Consider the following 26,078-nt stretch of genomic DNA (forward strand, 5'->3'; position numbering starts at 1 on the left):
CTTTGAGGAGTCAACTACACAGAATGATGGACTATGACATAACACCAAGGAACCCGTTCCTCTTGGAACTGATATTCAAACAGAAAATAAATATAAAAATAAAAGACAAATTTCAATTTGACCAAACACTGATGTCTACGTAAACGTACCTCGACAAGATCCAGCTAGAAGTTAAAAAAAAAACGGCTGAGCTAATGAAAATAGACCGAATTGCATCTGGCTGTTTCATAGACTTTGATACATTTTCAATGGATCTGAGCGAATCTGAAACGATGCCAGCCCAAAAAACTTGTCAACAACAACTCAAAGACTTTTTTTTTTCTTTAAAAGACTTACCTGCTGTCACCGTGGTTATAACTATGGATAATTACCGGGATCCTTTTCTTTCTGTTATGGTCAGGCTCAGTAACTGTTTTCTGCTTACTTATTAATGGAACTTACCTTCCCCAAAGCTCTGCAACATCAAAAGGGAACTTACTCCTGAAACCTCATGCTTCATCACATCACGAACACAGTGACTTGTCTTCAGTGAACATTGCAGCAGTTCCTATACCTGATGGTATAGTATGGGACAAGGTTGATTATGACATTTGTAGCCCGACAGAACTTTTAGAAATACCTCATTTATTTAAAATTTCCTTAAATTATGTTATTACCTCCAGTACATTTTCCGATGATTGGGATTTTGAAACTGTAAATAATATGTTGTCTGATTTAGAACAATCTGCCGCATTTTCTAGCAATGAAATGTTGGAAGACACATCAGATTTTAACACCATGTATTGTTAGCAACATTTTGGTCATAACTTCCTACACAAATCTAGTATTCCTAGAAATGTTTTCACATATCACCAATGGGAACATTGCCCAACACTGCCAAAAAGTAGTTCAAAAACGTTTGCACAAACGTCATCCTACGTCCGACAGCGGCAAAGCAAGGTAGCACCCATGGGGAGACCTTTGGGTATATACACATCACATCTTGCTGAGACAGAGAGAGGAGATCAGGACTTCCAGCCCGACACACTGACGCGATACGCTGAGGTTCCTGCATGCAAATACTCCAGCTCGCAGTGGTCTAACATCCCTTGCGGGGTGTCCACCTAGAGACCAGAACAGGTTTCCACAGTCTCTCACTTCAGGTAATGGGGTTCAACTTTATCCTAGAGGGATTCTTGGCTTAATACCTACACACATGCTAGGTACACTCAGGTACGTCTAGTTAGGATTGCATTGTAGGAGTACGCATTTTATTGTCATGTATTTTATATACTTGCCTGCATTCATGATTTTAGCAGAATGGTAGAAATCTACCATCCTTTTACTTTACTAGTGCTTCTAGTCATTTATATCTGTTTCTGTCTAATGATTGTTTCAGCGCTTTTTTTTTACACCAGAATAATGACTGTTTATTAATCCTTATTGAAAACGTCCCTACCGTTTATTCTGTGTGACTGAGCGAAAAGTAGAACACTGTTTCCCCGGTACTGAGGGATCAAGGTTGTCATGTTCAATAGTTGCCAAGAACTATTCTCTCCTTGGTAAGAGCGGTTTTTAGTGGCACTGAGAGATAGCTGGTATACAGGCTAACATACCTGCTAGGGGTGTCCAGAATCAATCTGACACCAATACTATAGTCTATGTTGTCTAAACGCCCAGAACCTAAATAGATATATAGGAACTACACGACACTGTATGCTTTTAAAATGACACAGCTCGGCACAGCAAAATGGCTTGCGGCGCTTCGGTTTGTTATTTTTGTGAAAATGTGGCCCGGTGTTTTTTGTACTGCATTGCAGTATAAAATGCAGTAAAATTTGTTTACAAAAAAAATGAGTGGCAATTTCCTTTTTAACGAAATCTGATCAGTGGCATCGGATGCCCTTATTAGTTTGATGATTGTATATAACATATTGGGCCTTCTTACGGGAAGTCTCTTGATTGATGAGAGTACTGTGAGTTTGTGGTTATTGGTACGTCTTGTCTCTTCGTTTTCTTAAAACAGACCGCATCTGCTGACTCTTAATCTGGTACTCTTAGAAATCGCTTTATATTGACTCCATGTCAGTGCACTTTCGGAGAGATTTGTCATTCCACATAAACCTTACAAAATGTATTAGATTGGGCAATTAGCTAGCAGAAAATCCAGAAAAGTATTTTATACCTTTGAAAGATTGTATAGTTTGTAAAGTACCAAATGAATGTCTAGTGTGAAACACAAAGAAGCTTATTTACAAGCTCATTGTTCCGCTGGTGCGTCACTTTTTTAGACGCACCGGTGGCGCAGTCTGCCTACCCATATTTACAAGCCCACATATAGTCACCCAGCGTGACTTTTCATAGCCTTGTAAATATTGTCCCCTTTCACGCATTACTCTGTGTGAAAGGGGCGTTCCATGGGTGTTGCTGTGAGTGTTGCCACGCATCATCCATGGAACTTCATGCAGTTCCAGATTTACAACATTTTGTAAAACTAGGACTGTGCCAGAATTCTATGCCTCCCCAAGAGAGTCGTAGGAATGGCGCAACGAGGAGAAATGCTTTTATCTCTCCTCGTTTTTTCCTTTTTCAATGAGTGCTGCATTATGCAGCGCGCATAGAGGAAAATACCAATAATGATTGTTTTTGTGCAGTCATCCCACAGTGCAGGCACCCTTGCAACATGACGCAAGGATGCCTGCACTGGCGCATTGCAACCAATTGTGCGCCAGCACAGAGCAAAGCACAGGGATGCGTCCTATTGTTGTTAATAAGGGTTCCCGGTTTTATGGTATTTATTTTTTTAACATTTCCATCTGTGTTTATCCATATTTCTTTTTTGGTTATCTTAATGGCCTTTATCCATATTTACTTTGTGTTTTGATAATAAATGGAGCTATAAAATGTGATATTTACACATTTATTTTACACTTGGATGTGCACTCATACATGGATGCCTGTCACGTTTTAGCAAATTAAGCAGCCACATATAACAAAACACTACACTCTAAGGTACATTTTGAGGCTATACTACAAATATGTGTTAACATGTGTGTGTTTTTAAGGAAATCTCATGCTACATTGTACATTTTTTCTAACTATCGTGATGTCTATCTGATCAGCTGTTGCCATGAATTCCTGAAAGACAGCAGGAGGAGTCTCTCCGAAGAAGTACAATTTTCATTTTTTCTCCTTTTAAAAATAAACACAGACAGGAAACACATTGGGGCATATGTACGAGGAAGTGGTGGAGTGAGGCATTAGCCGTCATGGCTTACCGCCTCACTCAGCCACTTCAGAAACACAAGACTGCACCATATTTACAAGGATACGGTCCAGCCTTGCGTTTCCCCCTGTGCTGGCGCTACTCTTAGCAGTATAGCGCCTATGCAGCGCCATGAAAGTCACAAAATGGCATTTTCCTGTACATAAACAATCCATGGCAGCTTGCTTCTTCCATGTGTGCTGCACAAGGCAGCACGGATGTATGTCGTTACAACGCACACTTTTACAACGCATGCACTTACAACGCATTTTTTACAACGCAACATCCACTACAACGCATTCCACTACATCGCATGACACTAAAACGCATATTTAAAAACTACCTTTACAACGCATTCCAGTATATCGCATACTACCTTTACAACGCATACCATTACAACGCATAATATTACATTGCATTTAAGGTAAGTATTGGATAGTATAGGGGTAAAAATTACTATTCTTACTCCAGGGGGTGCAACAGTAGGGTAAGTGTTGGATAGTATAGGGGTAAAAATTACTATTCTTACTCCAGGGGGTGCAACAGTAGGGTAAGTGTTGGATAGTACAGGGGTAAAAATTACTATTCTTACTCCAGGGGGTGCAACAGTAGGGTAAGTATTGGATAGTATAGGGGTAAAAATTACTATTCTTACTCCAGGGGGTGCAACAGTAGGGTAAGTGTTGGATAGTATAGGGGTAAAAATTACTATTCTTACTCCAGGGGGTGCAACAGTAGGGTAAGTGTTGGATAGTATGGGGGTAAAAATTACTATTCTAACTCCAGGGGGTGCAACAGTAGGGTAAGTGTTGGATAGTGTAGAGGTTTTAATGTAATATTATGCGTTGTAATGGTATGCGTTGTAAAGGTAGTATGCGATGTAATGGAATGCGTTGTAAAGGTAGTTTTTAAAAATGCGTTGTAGTGTCATGCAATGTAATGGAATGCGTTGTAGTGGATGTTGCGTTGTAAAAAATGCGTTGTAAGTGTAGTGCGTTGTAATAGTTGCGTTGTAAAGGTTGTTCCCCAGGCAGCACACGTGAAAAAAGCAAAAACAAGGAGACATAATGCATGTCTCCTCGTTTCGCCAAGTTAAGACCAGGTTTTCCCTGGTCTTCATTTTGGTGCTTCCTCCTATGTACGCCACCCTTGTACATAGGGGGCAGCGTCAACAATAATAGGTGTTGCGGTGTAACGCCCACTGCAACACCCACAGCCCATACCTTTCACGCTAACCAAAGCATGAAAGGGGGCCTAATTTACAAGGCAAACCGGAAGCCTTACTGTCAATACAATGCATCCCTGTGCTTTGAAAATGACGCAGCACGGTGCAGCTAAATGGCTGGCGAAGCTAACGCATGCACATTGCAGTGTGCAACAAGGATTAGTATCCATCTACATATTCTAATGACATTTATACCGCTATTTTTCATTGAACAAACAGGTGCAATATTTACTTTGCTGAGTTGGACAATTCAGTTTTATCAAAACGATTTTTCTCGAGGATGTGACTGTGTTAGAGTTGGCTTTTTTGAATAACATTTTTTATTATGTGTTGATGATAGTGGCTGTGCTAGTAGACACGGGCCGTTAAAGGAGCTGGTGGAAGCTTTAATGGGGCTGAGCAGAACATGCGGACGATGACTGTGCTACGGCCTATTTTAGTGTCTCGCAATTATCTACTGGAACCCACTCTGGTCAGATGGAACTTTTTACTTGCCCGATAGCGTGGAGGGAAAACACAATTATCAAAATTACTTTCCACAATTTGCCATAATCAAGGACTCGAGACTTAATCTCTTGGCTCTCGGGTTTTTATTATCAACATAAAGATTTGCAGATACAAAGTCCTCAATACGAGGCACAACAAGTACATAGGCACTAACACAAATGCTACCCTACGAAGAATCCGCATACGGCTAAAAATGACTAAAAGTACAATCTCTAAAAGCATGAGGTAGAACACTACCAAGCAAATGTCGATACTAGGGACACTGAACCATACCATCTCTGTCCCTACTCTGCACTAGGTGACATCCCTACTTAGCAATCCCTTGAGACCCTCATCAGATAAAGGTGTCAGAGTGAAACTTCCTAAGAAGTCTTCACTTAGAGAGCTTGATCTAAGTTGCCCCCTCTATCCCTTCGCCTAGCCGTCCTCTGCTCTGGGCTGCCCTCATCTGCTCTGCTCTCCCCTGATCTGCCTCCACCCTCGGGGCGCTGTCCCTAATACAGAACCCCAAGTCTCAAAACACGCCCTTTGCGCCTCCTCTTCTGCGGGGTCGACTTTCAGAAATTTTCCACAGAGCGCTGTCCAGTTCCATCGTCCATCGCTTGGCCTTGAGTCCCAGACGCCATCCGCACTAGGAGTTACGATTGGCACATTCCAATGTACTCCCATGTCTGGCTTTTACTACATAAGTCAAATTGCGAACAAAGAGCTTCTCTACTAACGAGCAACTGTCCTTGCACCTGGGGTGAGATCATGCAAAGCAGACATTCTTCACATCTTTTAAGTTGCAATTTACTACAGCCTAAAACCTCTACTGGAATAAATCCTTTTTGGCCTATTGCCCTTGGCTAACATAAGAAAATACCAGGCCTTTCGCCTCAACGATATATGCGAATTCTGGCCACTACTTCGGTTACACAAGCATGTTTAAATCACAGTATTGACATTTACGTCTTTCTTTCATGTGTGGTCAAGCTAAACAACCTACAGACACGAAGTCTAGGGTACACCCTTCTAACACCACATTACATTTCACGTAGCTAAACTCTATACATTTCTCTAATACATTTACCATGTGCTTGTACCTAGCTAGCACTTCTATTAAAATCGATATAGGTTATACAATTCGTAATACATTGCACACAAAATCCCTGAGTACACATTTGATTATATGCGGGTGCCGACTAACGGTGAATATACCGCACCCCTACAATTTTCAAACTTTTAAGCGCTACATCAGTTCCCCCCTTTGATGACATCCGTCATCACACCATTACATTTCCATTCTTTAGGACTGATTTAAACCGCGCTAGTCATGACATTGCCATGTCGAACTCCTTCCATTCTCTTAAGACTCTCATATTGCTGCTCCTGGAGCTTCGCCATCCTTTTCTCGTTTGCCCTAAGAGCTCTTTCAACCTTGCCTCCTTGATACCACTTCCATGCCTTCACGCATCCCCACAAACAAATCACGCAAACCACAGCAATGATGATTGGCTTCAACACTGATCCCAGAAATCCTCTTCCCAAATTTGCAAACCAAGTTCCCACTCTTCCAAATCCTAATCCAATCTTCTCCCACACATTCACCTCCGTCAAATCCATAATCTCCTTGTGAATAGTCGTGATGTTGTCTATGTACTTCCCTATCTCCTTTGTATTATCTGGAATATATGTGCAGCATTCCTGAACTTTCAATAATTTGCAGACTCCGCCTTCTTTGGCTAATAATACGTCCAAAGCAAGGCGATTCTGCATAACCATATTCCGGATCGACAACATCTCTCCAGCCACCAACAACAAAGATCTCGCCGTGTTCATAGACAACTCATCAACTACCGTCGCCAACCTCCTGATCTTCACGTCATTCAACACCACACCCATACTAGGTATCATTGCTCCGTATATGTCCCCAATCACTGCACCGGCGTTGGTAGCCCTACGTTTCCTAGACTGTCGCTTCGTCTCTAACAACTCCAAATCCTCTGTGTGATAAATCTTCGGGAATATGATAGCCAAATAGCATACACCATACCAATTGTCGGGTAGCCTGACATAAGCATTCGTCCCACATACATAATACACTGTCGGAATTACTTCTACTGGACCTTGCATAAAATTCTTAGCATAAGCTTCCATTGTAAAAGTCTGAGAACAAATGCTATGTCCTACTGCGACCTTCTCCGTCTTGGATTGAGGCCGTGCAATACACAAATTCCCTCTCTGTGCCTCATCTAACGCTATTGGTCCATAACTTCCCTTGGATCTGTGAGCTCTCTCCTCGTCCGTCCAATCTACTGGGCTATCTCCGGTGTGTCGTGTCTCGGTCAACTTTCTATACCTGTCCTCTACTTGGTCTATGAATTTCTTCTCTATCTCAGACAACGCACATGTCAGGTTATTCCTGTGAGCATGCGCCGTATCCAGCTTCATAGTCGGTCTAAAATATTTCAGGAGTCTGTCCTCTTTCTTATCCAAATCATATCTGTTCAAATGCTTGATTGCCGGAACCTCAGGAAGTACCGTATCAAAATTTGAAAAGAAATACTCGAACTGTCTCCTGTCATAAAATAAACTGAGCAATAAACTACAAGAAATCCCATATGTCAGTGGGAGATGATGATACTTGATACCTTCATCCACTGAAGCAGGCAACTGCATGCACACATAACAATCCTTCACATCCATCGCATCAACATACTCATACAGCAACCTTGCATACGCATTAAGCTTAAAATCACCCTTTGACAAATCCATGTGGAGTCTGCGAACATCGCTCAACTCCGATAATTCCCGTTCTCTCATACTGACACCACTCTGCCCTGGGGTAATAAGTGTGGGTGCTCCCTGAACCTCCCCCTCTTGCCTGTGAGCCACCATGTATGAACTGATCACTACCGCAAATATGGTGACTATCACAACTCCTACCAATGTGCCTATTATCAGTTTAGCCCTACGAGGTGGGTTTACAGGATCTGCCATCTTCGGAATATGCTCAATATCCAATACAGTCTCTGAAAGGATAAGTCTCTTTCTCATTAATGTCTCTTTCGTGAACTTAGGCAAACCTTCCTACCTTTTCTTCGTTCTACAACGGAAAAATCCCTAATTTTGTTCTTCTTCCGCTCGGATCTAGGTTATCTTCTTCTCTGCTTGCGACCTTCTCAAATCAATCTAACATAAGCGCTGGCCCCAACAGTTCCAGGACTCCCTGCAATATTTCGAGCTTAAGAATAATCAGTTCTTGTGGATCTGGCAATGCTGTGAACGTCGGGAACTCTAAATTGTCCAAGATCATACCTCGAATGACACTCAGGAATGGCGGACTTGGGATATGAATCGTCAGAATCCCTTCGATCTCCAATCCCGGAACTTTCAGCAACACTTCCACCCTCTGGAGCGGGACACTGTTGACCAATGTCATCGACCTCAATCTTCCCGTGCTCGGTAACCCTGGCATCAGTCACTTGGTATGCCCACTCTGGTGAAGCGTACTTCCGACTTGGCACTCGAGTTCTCTTGGACCTTCTCACACCACCTTGAGGATTTTCCTCGTCTCCTGATTCTTCTTCCGGTTCTTCCGAAACTGGTGCAAGGTGTGTGTCTGGAGCCAACCTCAGGTTTACCCGGTTCTGCTTTGCGGGCCAAACCCTTTCTGCTTCGGTGGCACCTCCGGTCTTCTCTCCGATACCCTGGGCACTGACTTCCTCTTCTTCGACTGAACTTGATTCCGTACTACCCACTGCACCTCTTGCTCCTTCGCCGGTTTCTGGGTCAGTACTTCTTTCACGTTCTCCCCCAACCCGATTCAGTGCACCATCAGCCGCTTCAGCAACCCTTACAGCTTGACTGGCCCTCTCAGGAGGCTCTGTCGGCTCACTGGGATCTTGGTTCTCGAGAGGGGCTGTATCTTCTAAGGGTGCTGGAACTCTACGGGTATGGGAAGCATGCACCCAGTTCGGTAAACCTCCACACTTGACAGCTGTGTTCGTAACAAGAATCACTTGGAAAGGACCACGCCACCTAGCATCCAAACAACTCTTCCTCACGTGCTTTCGGACGAGGACCCAATCGCCTGGGTCCAAGTCGTGGCACCTGTCACTCGCAGCTGGAACCGTTGCTGTCTGCACCTGCTGAGACACAGAACGGACCACGTCAGCAAGGCCTTTACAATAGTCCAGGATCATATCATCAGTGATATTTATCAGAGCAGTAGCAGGTATTGCAGGCAAACGCATCGCTCTTCCCATGAGGATTTCATGGGGTGACAACCCAGTTCTTCTATCAGGCACACTTCGAAGGCTCATAAGAACCAAAGGTAATGCATCAGGCCATTTCAGAGACGTAGACGAACACACTTTCGCCATCCGAGCCTTTAGAGTTCCATTCACCTGCTCCACTATCCCTGAAGCTTCTGGTCTATAGCTACAGTGTAACTTCTGATCTATATTCAAAGCAGCACAAAGCAACTTCATAACTTCGCTGTGAAAATGAGTTCCTCTGTCCGATTCAAAGGACGTCGGGAACCCGTACCTAGGAATGAGTTCTCTCAATAATAGTTTCGCTACTGTGAGTGTGTCGCATCTGCGTGTAGGGTATGCCTCCACCCACCTGGAGAAGACACATACTATCACTAATATGTACCTCAACCCATTACACTTCGGCATTTCGACAAAATCCAACTGCATCCTATTGAAAGGTCCCCCTGACCTCCCTATGTGGCTCAATGTCACAGCAGTTCTTTTCCCTACATTCATCTGTTGACAAGTGACACACCTCTGGCACACGGTTTCAGCCACTGCACGAAACTTCGGGTTGTACCAAGTCTGACGAAACACTCTCATCATGGCATCCCTACCCAGATGTACAGCGCCATGTATCAACCTCGCCATGGGATTCAACAAACTTTCCGGCAACACTGCTCGTCCATCATTCGAAACCCATATATCCACATCTCCCTTCTCACATCCAGCTCGTATCCAGCTGTCACGTTCCTGATCCGAGACCCCTTCCTGAAGCTGTTTCAGTTCCTCCCATGAGTCAGCCATTGCTAGCATCTGACCGTACACCACCTCCTCCCCAGTTTCCTCAATGTGGGTCTCAGTAAAATTGCATCCCTGCTCTGCACAAAATCGAGCTACTTCATCTGCATAGTTATTTCCCAACGAGACAAAGTCACTTCCCTTCGTGTGTGCTGCACATTTAACGACAGCAATTTCATCAGGACCTTGCAATGCTTTTAACAGTTTCCGCACATGATCACCATTTCTTATGGGAGATCCTGAAGACGTCATAAACCCTCTCTGGGACCATAGCTGTCCGAAATCATGAACCACACCAAACCCATACTGGCTGTCCGTGTAAATAGTTACACGGATCTTCTCGGCTGCCAAACAGGCACGAGTCAAGGCAATGAGCTCAGCCACCTGCGCGGAGTGTACTCCTTCTAAACAAGCGGCTTCAACCACACCCGTGATGGTGCATACAGCAAACGCTGCTCTCAATCGACCGACACTATCTCTTAAACATGAACCGTCCACAAAGAAAATCTCATCTGACACTGGGAGTGGTTCATCGACAATGTCGGGTCTCGGTTTGGTGCATAGTTCAGTCACATCGAGACAATCATGGTCCTCACAATCTTCATTATCATCTATAATGGGAACAGGTAACAATGTAGCAGGATTTAAAACAGCACACCTCTTCAATGTCACATTGTCGGCTGCAAGAATAACTTGCTCATAACGAGTCAGCCTATTATTCGTGAGGTGCTGTGTTTTAGTCCTAGTCATCAACAGTTCAACAGAATGTGGCACATGTACAGTAAGAGGATGCCCCATCACAATGCTCTCACATCTCTCGATGCTGACACCTGTTGCCGCAACGGATCTGAGACATCCGGGCAACGCAGAAGCTACTGGATCTAGAGTAGCTGAGAAATAGGCAACTGGTCTACGGACACCTCCATGATTCTGGGTTAACACTGCTAATGCGCAACCTTCTCTTTCGCAGCAGAACAATGCAAATGCCTTGTTATAATCCGGCATTCCCAACGCAGGAGCGCTACATAAGGCTTCTCTCAGCCTCAGAAATGATTTCAAACAGTCGTCGTCCCATGGTACCGGATCATTTACATCCTTTCGCGTCAGCCGCTGTAAAGGCTTCGCTTCAAAGGAAAAGTTTGGGATCCACTGGCGGCAATAGCCCACCATTCCCAAAAACATTCTAACTTCCCTCTGCGTCGAGGGAACGGGCATTCTCAGAATCGCATCAATGCGATCCGGAGACACTTTCCTTTTACCCTTCTCTATTCTGTGCCCCAAATACTGTACCTCAGGTAAACAGTATTGCAGCTTGCTTGGAGACACCTTGTGACCATTCTCTCCCAGGAAATTCAACAACGCAATGGTATCGACCCTGCAAGCGTCTTCTGTCTCTGACGCGACAAGTAGGTCGTCAATGTATTGCACCAAAACAGAGTTTTTCGGCAACACAAGACCTTCCAGATTCTTCTTTAAGAGCTGATTGAAAATCGATGGGCTCTCCGTATACCCCTGTGGGATACGACACCACGTTAATATACGATTCTCTAGCCTAAATGCAAAAAGAAATCTACTCTCTTCATGTAGGGGAATCGAAAAGAATGCCTGACACAAGTCAATCACTGTGAACCATGCAGCTTCGCATGGGATCTGGAACAGTATCACAGATGGATTCGGTACCACTGGACAACATGGAACAACTATGTCGTTTATTTTCCGCAGGTCTTGCACTATCCTGAACTTCCCACTTGGTTTCTGCAATCCCATAATGGGTGAATTACATGGACTACCCATGATCTCTACCAGTATTCCCTGCCTAATCATAGACTCGATCACAGGTTTAATCCCAGCAATCGTTTCAGGGGATAACTTATACTGAGGGGTTCTCGGGAATTCCGCGTTTGGCTTGACCTGTATCTTCACTGGTTCCACTCCCCTGACTAAGCCGATCTCCTCTCCGCTTAGATCCCACACATCGGTCGACACAGATTCCCTCAAATCCTGGGGAAGCTCCTCCACCGTCAAAGCTGGGTACACTTCCACACACCCCCGCTGACTTGCAACCTTAAAGGTCGCGTCATCATCCCTGGTCTGTACCTCTACTCCTTTCGGGGTACAGTAGATTGTGCAATTAAGCTTACACAATAAATCTCTTCCCAACAGACAAACAGGACTAGAATCGCACACCACGAACTGATGTCGATCCCTAAAGTTTCCTATCCTGACTGGAATCGGTTCTGTCAAGGGGCTCACTAGCCTCTTATTCGCCACTCCAACCACTTGTATGCTTTCTCCGGAAAGGGCTACCCCCGGAACCACTGCGGATCTTATAGTTGACCTGGTAGCCCCCGTATCTACCAAAAAGGTAGTAGGGTGTCCATCGAGTTCTGCTTCCACAAAGGGTCCTCTCTGATCTACCTCTAATATGGCCCTAAGTAGGCAATCATCATCTTGACCTAAACTTAACTGCGCCAACAAATCTGCATCCCTTCCCTCTCCTACTTCGAACATGGGCATCTGCAAATAAGTCCGAGCTCCCTGCTGTATGTTCTGCATCCTGGGTGGCTGGGGAACCTGCACCTGCGGGACGCCGGTCCCCCCTTGCATCATTCTCGGTACAGTCACCGTCTGTACCTGTTCCGCCCCAGGGACCTGACCCATTCCTCCCTCCATCTGCGGCTGATTATAGGGGTTCAAGGGACACTCGCGCCTCCAGTGTCCCACCTGGTGACACTGGTGACAGGCAGTCGTCTTTTTCAAGATCGCTACATCTATGCCTGTCCTAGGGTCAACGGGCCTCGGCCTTCCCTGACCCTGCACGTTCTGATTCCCTGTCTGATAATTTCCCTGTCTCCGCACCACTGGACCCCCATTCGGCGGTCCCTGAGCCGCTTGCATCTGAATGAGCAATAGGTTATCCTTCATCTTCTTATGCTTTGACTCAATCTCATCCGTGCAGTACCTCGCGTACCGCAAGATCTCATCCACAGGCTTATTCTGCCAACAGATCAAATGCTGCTGTATCATGAGACTGACCTCGGGCTTCAAACCCAGCACGAACTTAGACACAAACTGTCCCATGTCCTTCGTTTCCAGCTCATCTAACCCACTGTACTGCTTAAAAGCCTTCAAAAGTCTCTCATAGAATTCATGTACTGTCTCCTTTGGCTCCTGCACTGTCCTGTCTATCTTCACCCAATCGATGTCTTGGGGTGAAACCTTCGATTTCAGCCAAGTAATTACTTTCTCATACAGCCTCATCACTGCTGGCGACGGACCATTTGTAATCATATTCCTCTCAGGCTCATAGTCCGGCCAATCAACAGCAATTTTACATGCATTCCACAGATCTCCTGGAACCACAATATCGAATAAGGTGTTTAGGTCTATCCACAACACCTTCGAAATCTTAACAAAACGCTCAACTTGCTTGTACCACTCTGCAGGCTTCTCCCTGAGCCTGGGAAAATCATTCGTAAATGATGCCAAATCCCCCCTGCTCCATGGTACATGCACATATCCTCCATTCGCCACCTCTCTCAAGGGAAGGATCTTTACCTCCTGCAAATCTCCTTCAGAGCCCCCTCCTTTCGCTCCCCTAGAATTCTTTTTCCTAGCCCATTTCTCTTGCCATTTGTCAAGCATCAGCCATATTCTCATAGCTACAATCAGCTCCTTAGTATGTGACCTTAGACCAACAACCCTTTTCTCTTCCAATTCCCGCTCGGTACAATGCATCCTATGGTTCCCTTGTAATGCTCTAGTCTTGGATAGATCCACCTCATATTCTCGAGCCAAACCCGCCAGTTTCTCATGTGCCACTCGTGCTTTACGAGTCACATCCTTCGCCACAAAAAGCAATTCATCTGGAGTATATGTCAATACTCTCTCAAGAGGTAGATTCCCATCTATTATTTCATCCGCCTCTGCTTTTAGTCGTACCACATCTATCATTCCTGCCTTCAAGGCTCCTTTCAGCACCTGACACCTTGCTCCACGTCCCTCATCATACTCGCATTCCGAGTCCTGCTCTCTCCTTTCTTCTGGTGTTTCTATGGGAGCAGAATGGCTCGTAAAGGCAACTGGGGTCGTCCCCGCTCGGCCCATATTCCAGCTCATTTGCTTCTTTGGCAGTGCCCATGACCCTAAGTCTGGTCTTGACTCCATCAGAGTCCTCGGCCTGACCGGTCTCTCGTCCTCTTCGCCCCTAGATGTGTCCGACACCGCTGCTAATGGTGTACTCCATTGTACAGGGCTTGGAGGTCGGGCCGTTGCCCCTTCCAACTCACTTTCCCCACTTTCTCGCCTAGTCCTCTCTGTCTCTCGTTCAGACCTCTCTCTCGCCTCCGATTCCGGACTGTATATAGACACAATCGGTCCAATGGTGACCGGTACCCTCAAGGCATCCGGTAACCTCATCTCTCCTTCAATCCTTCGGCTGGTCCCCGACTGACCCTGTGAACTCGCTGTTTCAAACGAGACCAACCCTTCCACTCGGGTCTCGGGCTGGATCGTTACCCTTCTAGCTTCCCCTCTCTCACCCCACCTATCATCCACTTCGTCTGGATTATAAGGGGGTGGTCTCTCGTCTAGCAATCTTCGCAATACATCATCATCAGAATCACTATCCTCTTTCTGTGCTTTCCCATTCCTTATCCCCGTCTCCTCCATTATCGCGGGATACAGTTTCGCTTCCTCAATTGTCTGCACTCTCCATCTTTTCTCCGCTGCGTCCCACTTGGCATCCTGAAACGCCCTAATCGACTTCCTCATCCTCTCCTGACTTCTTCCCTTTTCCTTATCATGCGCTGCTCTAATCCACGCATGTAATGCTTCGAACTGTGCTGGTTTCGGCAAGGGTTTTAAGGACCCCATCACCGTCTTCAGTTGGTACAGCACCGCTAATCTAAATGAGCCGTACCTCGGGAAAGCTAATTCCCCTTCACCTTGTGTAATCTTGTGCCAATTCTCGATCCAAACTATAGTATGTAACCCCACATTCTGTGCCATGTAATGTGCCGGGGTATCCTCGGGAGGGGCTTCTTCTCCCCCGCGGACAACCACATGCCTATCACCTCTACACAACTCCCGCAAAGCCCTAAGACACTTCATGATGAGCAAATTCGATCTCGCGCTCTATTTACTTCTTGTTCTCAAATCCTCCAATAACAGCGCGACTCACACCAACCGGCCTATCACAGCGCGACACTCTCTGACGTCACCTTCCTTCGTTCGCAGCAGTTCCCTTCTCCAAAGCTCGTTTCACGCTTACTCACGTCCCATTCATACACTGAAATAACCAATTAAGTTATTTCTCTGGCTGTCCGTCCACAGCCTCTGACTGTTCGTCCACAGTCTCTCGACCTTGTTGACCTCGATTGGCGCTCGTCTGCCCCCGTCCGGCCAGACTACTCGCCTCTGATAGGTTACTAACACTCCGATCTGCACACCACAACCCACGACCAGCGTTAAGTTGCCATACACACACGCATTCGCTCCCCCTATCTCGGTCCAGGTGATCGATGGTACCTCACGATCTCCTTTGGGTGGTCAACAAAATCTATCTCAGGTGTCTTCTACACCACAATTCCCGGGCTGCGCGCGCTCACAGCCTGATCTCGCAATCACACGACATACACAACAACTCCGCAAGACATCACACAACAAATCAACACCGCAATCTACAACATCTCATTATGTTCATACTCACTCCTGGAACTGCTGCTTTCTGCCGCGCTGCTACTCGCCGTCGATGCTCATCTGCTGCCGTCTGCTGCTCGCCATCTGATGATTCAGCATCACTTATCGTCTCTTGGGCCTCAAGGGTCACTTATCCTTATCTAATCTTCCCTCGCTATCAGTAAGAAACCATCCTCGTTTGCTACCAACTGCTACGGCCTATTTTAGTGTCTCGCAATTATCTACTGGAACCCACTCTGGTCAGATGGAACTTTTTACTTGCCCGATAGCGTGGAGGGAAAACACAATTATCAAAATTACTTTCCACAATTTGCCATAATCAAGGACTCGAGACTTAATCTCTTGGCTCTCGGGTTTTTATTATCAACATAAAGATTTGCAGATACAAAGTCCTCAATACGAGGCACAACAAGTACATAGGCACTAACACAAATGCTACCCTACGAAGAATCCGCATACGGCTAAAAATGACTAAAAGTACAATCTCTAAAAGCATGAGGTAGAACACTACCAAGCAAATGTCGATACTAGGGACACTGAACCATACCATCTCTGTCCCTACTCTGCACTAGGTGACATCCCTACTTAGCAATCCCTTGAGACCCTCATCAGATAAAGGTGTCAGAGTGAAACTTCCTAAGAAGTCTTCACTTAGAGAGCTTGATCTAAGTTGCCCCCTCTATCCCTTCGCCTAGCCGTCCTCTGCTCTGGGCTGCCCTCATCTGCTCTGCTCTCCCCTGATCTGCCTCCACCCTCGGGGCGCTGTCCCTAATACAGAACCCCAAGTCTCAAAACACGCCCTTTGCGCCTCCTCTTCTGCGGGGTCGACTTTCAGAAATTTTCCACAGAGCGCTGTCCAGTTCCATCGTCCATCGCTTGGCCTTGAGTCCCAGACGCCATCCGCACTAGGAGTTACGATTGGCACATTCCAATGTACTCCCATGTCTGGCTTTTACTACATAAGTCAAATTGCGAACAAAGAGCTTCTCTACTAACGAGCAACTGTCCTTGCACCTGGGGTGAGATCATGCAAAGCAGACATTCTTCACATCTTTTAAGTTGCAATTTACTACAGCCTAAAACCTCTACTGGAATAAATCCTTTTTGGCCTATTGCCCTTGGCTAACATAAGAAAATACCAGGCCTTTCGCCTCAACGATATATGCGAATTCTGGCCACTACTTCGGTTACACAAGCATGTTTAAATCACAGTATTGACATTTACGTCTTTCTTTCATGTGTGGTCAAGCTAAACAACCTACAGACACGAAGTCTAGGGTACACCCTTCTAACACCACATTACATTTCACGTAGCTAAACTCTATACATTTCTCTAATACATTTACCATGTGCTTGTACCTAGCTAGCACTTCTATTAAAATCGATATAGGTTATACAATTCGTAATACATTGCACACAAAATCCCTGAGTACACATTTGATTATATGCGGGTGCCGACTAACAGTGAATATACCGCACCCCTACAATTTTCAAACTTTTAAGCGCTACATCAACTGCAACAGGTTATGGATGTGGCTGGGCTGTCCTGGACCTCGCAGAAGTGAGGTTTGGGGGTTCAGAAGCAGTGCTGAGTTTGGGAGACTTTGGTGAACCTTTGCCTGCGGAAGTGGGATTTTGGTAATGCATGAAGATGGGCTCAGTTTGTGGGGTGGATTTGTTGACTGTCCTTGACTCCAGGGAAGACTCGGTGGCCCAGATTCTGAAACCTGAAAGGCAACGCCGTGCAGCACCCAAAGATGCTGCGCTGCATTGCGTGACAGGGAGGGAGGAGGAGAGCACAATATTCACATGGAAGTAGATTTCTTATCCCCTTCCCCTGGCGCCGGCACTGATTTCAGCTGCCGAGCACCGCCCACACACCTTAGTGCCATAGCGCTCGAGGGTGTGTGTGAGTCTAGCATAGATTTTGTAGAGGAAGGGTATCCTTCCTGTACAAAATGCAATGCCTCGACAAATGAAAAAGCTTTTCCTACTTTGTATGTGAGCTGCACAGTAAAGCACGCATGCAAAGTCGGAAAAGCACTGAGAAATGACAAAATGTCTCAGTTTAACGCGTGCTTTTCAGCAGTGTTACTTTTTAGCATTAAACCCTTTCTACTGATGTTTGAGAGAAGGGCTTAGAGTAAAAAAGCATGGGTGGTCACGCGGTTACACCCATGTACCATCCATGTAACAACCCCTTGACGCAAAGTAATGTAAAGCAGGGTTTCGCACTGCTTTGTGCTATTTTTCTTTACAAACCAAAGCAATACCACTTTGCGTTGGTTTGCGAATCCCCAAAAAGGTTCATCTATGGGTTAGTGTAAGAAAAGTAACGTTAGCCCGACGCTAAAGCTTTCGGAGTCTGGGTCCGACTCTTTTCTCTTCAAATACGTGGGCATATATATAAAAATATGTCGGACCAGGGAGCCACGCCAGATTTGGCAACGCGGTGCGCCGACATTTTTAAAACACAGTAATGCGCCGTATTCACAATAATACGGCGCACACCCATGTTTCCTAGCGCTGGTGAGCCAGCGGTTCAACAACAACAGCTACTCTACTACCATAGACTCACCTGGGCCCCTCAAACACACAATGGAGTAAAACCGCTGGGTGTCTAGTTTATGAGTTTCACAATGTTTAGGATTAGTCTAAAATGCCTCAATTCTCTTTTAACTAACCCTTCACAGATCAAAAAGTTCTTTCCTCTGGTCGATGGACCATTAGTTGAGCTAATTGATGGTGATATTGACATAAACAAGCTTACTTATACTTTAAAATTGAAATAACCACAGACTCCTTTAAATTTTCAACGCTTTATCTAAATGTTTAGAGCATGTGAACCACTTCAAAAATACAATACATTCGCTTTCATTTGTTGGAGAGAGAATTCAATCAATTAGAAATCAAATATTTATCACGGATTCAAGCAATGATCAATGCACAGAAAGGGAGAGGACAGAGAGAAAAGATCATTTAAATAATGAGAAAAATACTTCACCAAGAATGGTGTGAAAGACCAACCCCTTCCCCAAATGGCTGGTGAGGGCTGGTGAGGGCTGGTGAGGTACCCTGAGATAGATTCAGGAAACAAAGTCTTAAGGACAGGAATAAGGACAGGATAGTTACCTCTCTAATACCGACGATTGTGCCGCACCCCTCTCTGACACTCTCTTCCTCCTCAAGATTCTTCCACAAATCTTCTTCTAACCCAATTAATTTAGGAAGGAAAGTTCTGCTTCAGATTTTGCATTCGATTCTTCATCAGCATCTCACAGCATCTTCCCCCAGCACTCGGCTCACAGCATCGTCTGCACCACGCACAGCATCTCTGTCTCAAGGAGCTAACTAACTAACTAAAGCTACCTTAGGTACACCTTTCGTTCAGGATGTCCCACCCATAAATGTTTCAATATCATAAAAAAACGAACATTGATTGGTCAGACAGGGGGGGAAGCTCCATCACACCATGATTACATGACATCAATTTCTATTAACTTATTGTTTGCAAACCCATCCCCTTAATTCTTTATTCAAACTTTATTTCACACCCGCATTCACATTACATTTGCAACATTTGTAATAATTCAGACGTGTAGTTTCATGCATTTGAACTCTTCACTGCATTAACTCAGGCTCCGACATTCGGCGACCTTGTCCCTCTTCCAACCTTTGCACCATCCTTCCGGGTCCACTCTCAATAGTCATGCGCAACTGTGTCAGGTGGTTCATTTTACTTCAGCTACACACTAGAGGCCCAAATGCACACTAATAATAAAGTCAGAAACACAGATGTTACTTTCAAGAATAAATGGTTTCACTGTATCCCACCCATCTCTACACTATTCCTCTTTATTTATTATAATTTTTCCTGCATTAGCGTTAGTATAATAGCTCCTTTTCTTTTCAGCAAAGCAGATGCCCTGTACGCGAGCCTTCAAGCTGCCATATTAGTGCCTTCTGCTCATGCGCAAGAATTTCCCTCTAAGCGAAAGCTCGTCATACTACGTAGATGCAGTTGACGCATGCGCAGTAAAGATTCCCAGATTAGAGCATTTTAGTCCTTCATTCATTTTGTTAACGTTAGTAAACACATAGGCAAGCTTCACTAACCCGTGTGTTTGTGTGGTGCACGTTAGTTTTACACAAAACATCAGTGGCGCAAAAAAAGCTCCCTAGTACAAGCGCATGCACCCTGCCACAATGTTGCAAGGGTGCCTGCGCTGCAGGGGCGATTGTTTATGTGCAGGAAGGGACAAATTCCTGCACATAAAGAATCAATAATGGTTGAAGCAGCAAACATAAAAAGAGCAAAAAGTGAGGAGAAATTAATCATTTCTCCTGGTATCACCATTCTAAGACCAGGTATTCCCTGGCCTTCGTTTTGGCACTGTCCCAGCCTTGTAAATCTGGGGCACCTTGCAAAAAGTATGGTCATTGCAGTGGAACGCCCACTACAACACCCACTGCACGCCCCTTTGCCAGCGAGAACTTCGGTGGAAAAGGGCATATTTACAAGGTGGCGTTAAGCCACATTAAGTGGCTTAGCGCTACATTGTAAATATTGAAATGCCACACTGCCACCAAAGCATCAAAAAAAGTAACGCTCCGGTGGTGATAGGGGTTTGCAAATATACCCCACAGTATGCACACTGCAGTTTGCCAGGACTGATGGAGGATTGACGTCACAACTGAATGCCTCCCTGTTCTCACACCATCAAGACTATAAAAAGCCAGAGCGTCTGTTTCATTTATAACAATCAACATAAACACGACATTTTATATCAACAAAATTATTTGATTATCCAAGCTTTCACATGACATTTACAATATGTACATCAAGAGACTTTGATTAAGGGGAACTAATACAAGTCCTTCATAGCAACAGAACCCACAGGAGTCATGGCTGCCCCCCCCAGGCACCAGGGCCAGCTTTAGTTCTGGTGGTGCCCTGTGCGACAATGTTTGTTGGTGCCCCCCCATGACCACCTCGCAACGGATTCCCTCAATACCACCATTTGATAATGCCCCCCCAAGTCTCCATAACCACGGTCTATTAGATTCATTTAGTTTTATAGCAACACTCATACCAGTTTAAGATGCATCGGAAATGTTACATAAAACAGAGGCCTATAAGGTGAAGGAGTCACATGTCATCCAAACTGGTAGGCAGGATAGTTTAAGAGTCCTTGGTCCTGAAAAGCACAAATTCTGAATTTAAAATGTAACAACATTGTTAGGGATTTTCTTTAATAATAAGAATTGATTTCTACCCAAATGAACCCTGTTGGCAATATAAGGGCAAGGAAAGACTGGGCAAATAAACATATGTAATATATTCCTTGCAGTCTGCATGCTGCTCGTTGACGACAGTTAATAGCTCCCTTCTCTGTATTAGGATTTTAACTTTTAAACTGCAAGTAACAAAAGGATCTCTCTGACATAAGCGATAACCCATTGACCTATTTATATTATATGCACTTTGTGATGTGAATGGGACTCGTTCTTTGCAGCAGGCACATTAACCCTAAGCGCTAACAAACAAAGCTCCGGTCTGTCTCCAGGAAGAACATTCATCACTGGAGTTATCCTGACATTTTCATTGATGCTTGAAAATTGCCGGGACAAGCAACGTGGCATCGGATGCATTTAAAACGTAAATAAAACAATAAACATGGCGCCCCCACCCCACGTCAGCACCCGGTGCGGTGGCACCGATCGCACCGCCCTAGAGCCGGCCCTGCCAAGTACCATGACATTGACTATTCCAAATGATTTGGGACTGTGGTCCCCATACCACAAGTTGCATATCACAAGGCGAACTCACCTGCCCCCTCAAGATAGAGGGAGCGTGGGCCAGCATGAAAACTGGACCCCCACCGTAACCATGCCAGAGCCAACCCAAGAAAGGGATGATCCCCCTGGCACCCAATGGGGATGAGCCTGGGCTACCAAGCCATTCCTTGCACCCCTGGCGCAGAGGCCATCCCCGACATCCTCTGGGGCCATGTAATGGAGTACCGTGAGAGACCAGGGACAATCACTGTAGCAGGAGTCCCAACCCTACTCTACACCCCCACGGCAACCCCAGCCCCGGTTTTGAGCCAAAGGCTTCACTTCAGTTACTGATGCCAAGGTTGTCCATCTGTTTTGTGACCAAACATGACTCCTTCCCCGCCCCAAGAAGGAACAAGATGGGAGGGTGGGAAAAAAGGCAGCTTCGCCGCCGAGTTCAGAGCAGCAGCGTGGCAAGGTCCGGGGCGTTGGCACAGCAACAAGGTCGTCGGAGGCAGCCAGTCGAGGCAAACCAGGTAACTATGTGGAGATGCACTCCCCACTTTTATCTTTGCCTGGCTGCCCCCGGGACCGCCCTGGCCCCCCCTAGCCCGCACCGGCCCACCTACCAATCACGGGTGACCCTGGCGTAAAAATTCAAAATTGCGGCACCACCGTTGGCGCTGCTGGGCACCAGTCCAAACCGGCCCGCACCTGTCTTGGGGGCTCCCCATCGGTTGGCGTTGCCCCCTGGGCCAGCACCCCCTGTTTCACTGTACGGCCTGCCCCCAGGAAGGCAACGCTCACTGCGTCCCATCTCACACCATCTGAAGCCACAATTAAACTCATTTTTCCTTCCAGATTATAAATCTTGCAGAAGGTGACACAGGAAACATGGGTAACCTGATTATACTCTTCAGAGCTCTCCCCAAGATGAATTTACAGAAGCAAAGGATATATCTGCAATCGCCTTCAACGCCCCAGAATTGGGAGAAAAGAATTTGTTCACTGAAGTGAATTTTACATCTGAAGAGATTGGAAGACAGATAAAGGGGCAACAAAGAGCAACGACGGAGTTGGGACAGAGTAACCACTCTCTAAAAGGAAAGATGGAAGCCATCTCCCTCCAAAATAAGCCACCCCTACAACCTACCTTAACGGAGCAATGTGATGCGCCAAAGGTAAGTAGCTCTCTAAGTGGTGTGAAGGGCGCGGAAGGTCAGTTTAACCTAAACGACCTCCAGTTACCAGTAGAAAGTAACACTGATAACAAAGGCACGATTAAAAAGGCGAAGCAGGTGAGGGCAGGTCATGGCATCCTACCGCCTTAAATCAGCACTCCTGAAGGGGCCCTAGTAACAACAATGTTACTCCCTAACACCCCGCTCCCGGAACATAGAGGGCTTTTAGACATTCACCGGGAACCCGAAAACACATGGAAACATATGAAAGAATCTGCCGGGCTGCCACCTGGTCAGCATGACTGGCATTTTAAAGGCCCAGCCAGTGTAACAAATACAAAAATTCATGAAAGGCGGTTTTTCTTTCACTTATCAGTATATGCTTCAAAGTGCAATGTAAGAGAAAAGCACTTTAAAACATCAGCCTGTCTGCTGCTGCAGCAGCCCGGTGCCCCCCATCAGCCCGCCCAAAGTAGTTGGAAGGCACTCTCAAGACACGTGCTCTGCCTGGCACACACTCCCCGGGCACTTCTAGACTGCTAATGTAGTCAGGTGAGTCACACATACTCTCTCTCTCTCTCTGCACTGAAGTTGGTGTGTCTGATCTCTGAAGCATGTGCATTAACCTACTAGGCTGCCCTTCCAATTAGTTGCACTGATAACCAAGAGGAATGTTTTTTTCTTTATATTTCAGATGCACAATTCCACACAGAGAGTAAATGTGTGGTACACACAGCGAAGTTACCAGGCTTGCAATAAAAAGCTTCTGTTTTCTTATATGTACAACAAATAATGTTAGAAATGCATAATGAAAATAGAAAGATGATCAAAGGACCACTTCTCTCCCCCTTGAATGAACATCCTGCTTGTACCTTAGAGGTCACCTTTAATGTTTGGAAAGAGTGTGTCCTTCTACTCATGAAATGAAAAAATGTCACTCTTAAGTGTCACACATGTGGTCACTTAATGCCACTCATAAACGCCCTAAAATCATGGAAATGTCACAAAGAAGCAATCTTAAAACTTGGCAGCTATGAGCTATGAGTGCCCTTCCATTTCTGGCCCTTTGCAGAAGTTTTCAGATCTCCTTAAACTTTCTTGTTGCTCAAATGGGTGTAGTTTCCGATATTTATGTGCTTCCCTTGTCTTCATTGCTTGATTTTGCTCACCAGAAAATGTCACTCATAGTCATTGAATGTCACTCATAATTACACTGAAATTATGAAAATGTCACACAAGCAATCTGAAACCTTGGCAGCTGTGTAAAGATATAAGACAGGCTGAACACTGCACAGTTTTAAAGACCACTCGTTCAAAAGAATGAAAAATTGTCTAGCAGTCGCGACAAAGAATTTTCAATTTTATTAGGACACGGAGGCGAGGATTATGCTTCTCAATCTTTACTGACAATAACAGCAGCCAATAAAAAACTATCAACTTTAAACTGGCATGACCCCGGAAGGCAAACCCCCTCCTGTGTCTGCACCAATCACATTCCAGTCCACGACATAAGTGTCCTTGTAAACTCCATAACTTCCTCTTTCTTTGCGATCATTATCCACAGTCCAACCATAACTGGAAACCCAACGTGACGTAGATCCTTGTCACAACCGAAGCTCTCTTGAACTTCCACTGAACTTCACACCGCCACCCGCAGTAATCCCATTGTCTCAGGTTTGCTTGCTCTGGTCACCAGAAATGGAAACCGACACCGTAAATTCCATTCCAAACTAATGGAAATACAATAACACTGAACCAACTCTAGGGCGGGTAAAATGCATTATAACCTACATAATACTGTCACTGACAATGTAGCCTGGGTGGGATAATCCTCGCCTCCGTGTCCTTAATAGAATTGAAAATTCTTTGTCGCGACTGCTAGACAATTTTTCATTCTATGTCAGTCCACGGAGGCTCTGATTATACTAGTTTAAAGTTGCTCCACCACCACCGAAGGTTTATGATAAAACGTCTTAAAAGTGGAATCAGCAGACCAATCCGCCACGGTCATGATGTCTTGCAACCGGGAACCGGCGCCAAATGATTTCGAGGCCATAGCACCTCTAACCAAATGAGCTCCAAATTTGGAAGTGTCAACCCCTGCTAGACCCAGTAACCAAGTAACCCACCTGGCCGGAGTTGCAGTAGTGACCGGGCGAAAAGGTCTCTGAAGAGAAATCAACAATTGACCTAACGCATCATTCCTAAATTCCCTAGTACAGTCCTCATAAACTTTTAAACATTTGACCACACATAATTTGCTGTGATGAGGAAATGCAGGATAAGAAATACAATGCGAATGTGTTTTTGTACGTCTTGAAATTGTAAAGGAAACTCCCGAAGGAGTAAATACTCTACCTGCCAAATCAAAGGCCCGCACATCAGACACTCGACTGCATGAAATCAGACACAACAAAAGCGTTAATTTCGCCGATAACTGTTTCCTCGACAAACCTTCATTACTCAGCCAGTTTACCAAACAACGTAGGACCACAGTAACGTCCCAAAGTGCATTTTACTTAGGTTGAGGAGGATTCACCAACCGAATACCTCGCACCACCTTGCAAACCAGTGGATGCTCCCCCACCGGTTTGCCCTCCACGTGCGGATGTCCCGCCGAGATCGCTGACCTGAAGTTATTCACGGTCCTATACGCTAACCCCGATCTGGCTAGCTCCGACAAGAAATTTACTATCATATGTATGTCGGATCCCACAGGATCACCCTGTCGTTCACTACACCAACTAACCCATCGTCTCCAAGCGGACTCGTACCGTTTGTGTGTGGAAGGTGCCCAAGCTTGGGACAAGAAAAAGAGAGTGTCCTGTGAAACTCCCGGCACTTGCGAACGACACCTGGAAGTCTCCAAGCCATGAGGACTAACTGGTCTTGTAGTATCAAAGGATGTCGAAGCCCCTGAGGATCTGTGAGGATCTCTGGGAACGACCGAATTTGAACCGGAGGCGCACAGGTTAGCGCCAGCGCGATTGGAAACCACGCCTGTGCCTTCCAACACGGTGAAATCAGAATGACCTCCGCCTTCTGTCTGCGGACTTGCGCCAGAACTCTTGGGATCATGACAAACGGTGGAAATGCATATAGAATGCTCATCATCCATGACTGAAGGAAGGCATCCGAACTGACCGCTGAAGGATCTGGTCGCCAGCTGTAGAACAGGGGTACCTGTCTGTTGAGTCTGGACGCAAACAGGTCCATCACACAAGGTCCCCATTTGAGGTCCAAAGCTCTGAAAATCCTGGGATGCAGCATCCAATCGCTGGCATCCCTCAAATACAGCGAATTCCAATCCGCTATCACATTGGCCGACCTCGGGATGTACTCCGCTGTCACCACAATGCGATGGTCCAGGCAGTAATGCCAGAAGTCCTTGGCCATTTCCG

Source organism: Triturus cristatus, chromosome 2_2, assembly GCF_964204655.1.
Source record: "Triturus cristatus chromosome 2_2, aTriCri1.1, whole genome shotgun sequence".
NCBI lineage: Eukaryota > Metazoa > Chordata > Amphibia > Caudata > Salamandridae > Triturus > Triturus cristatus.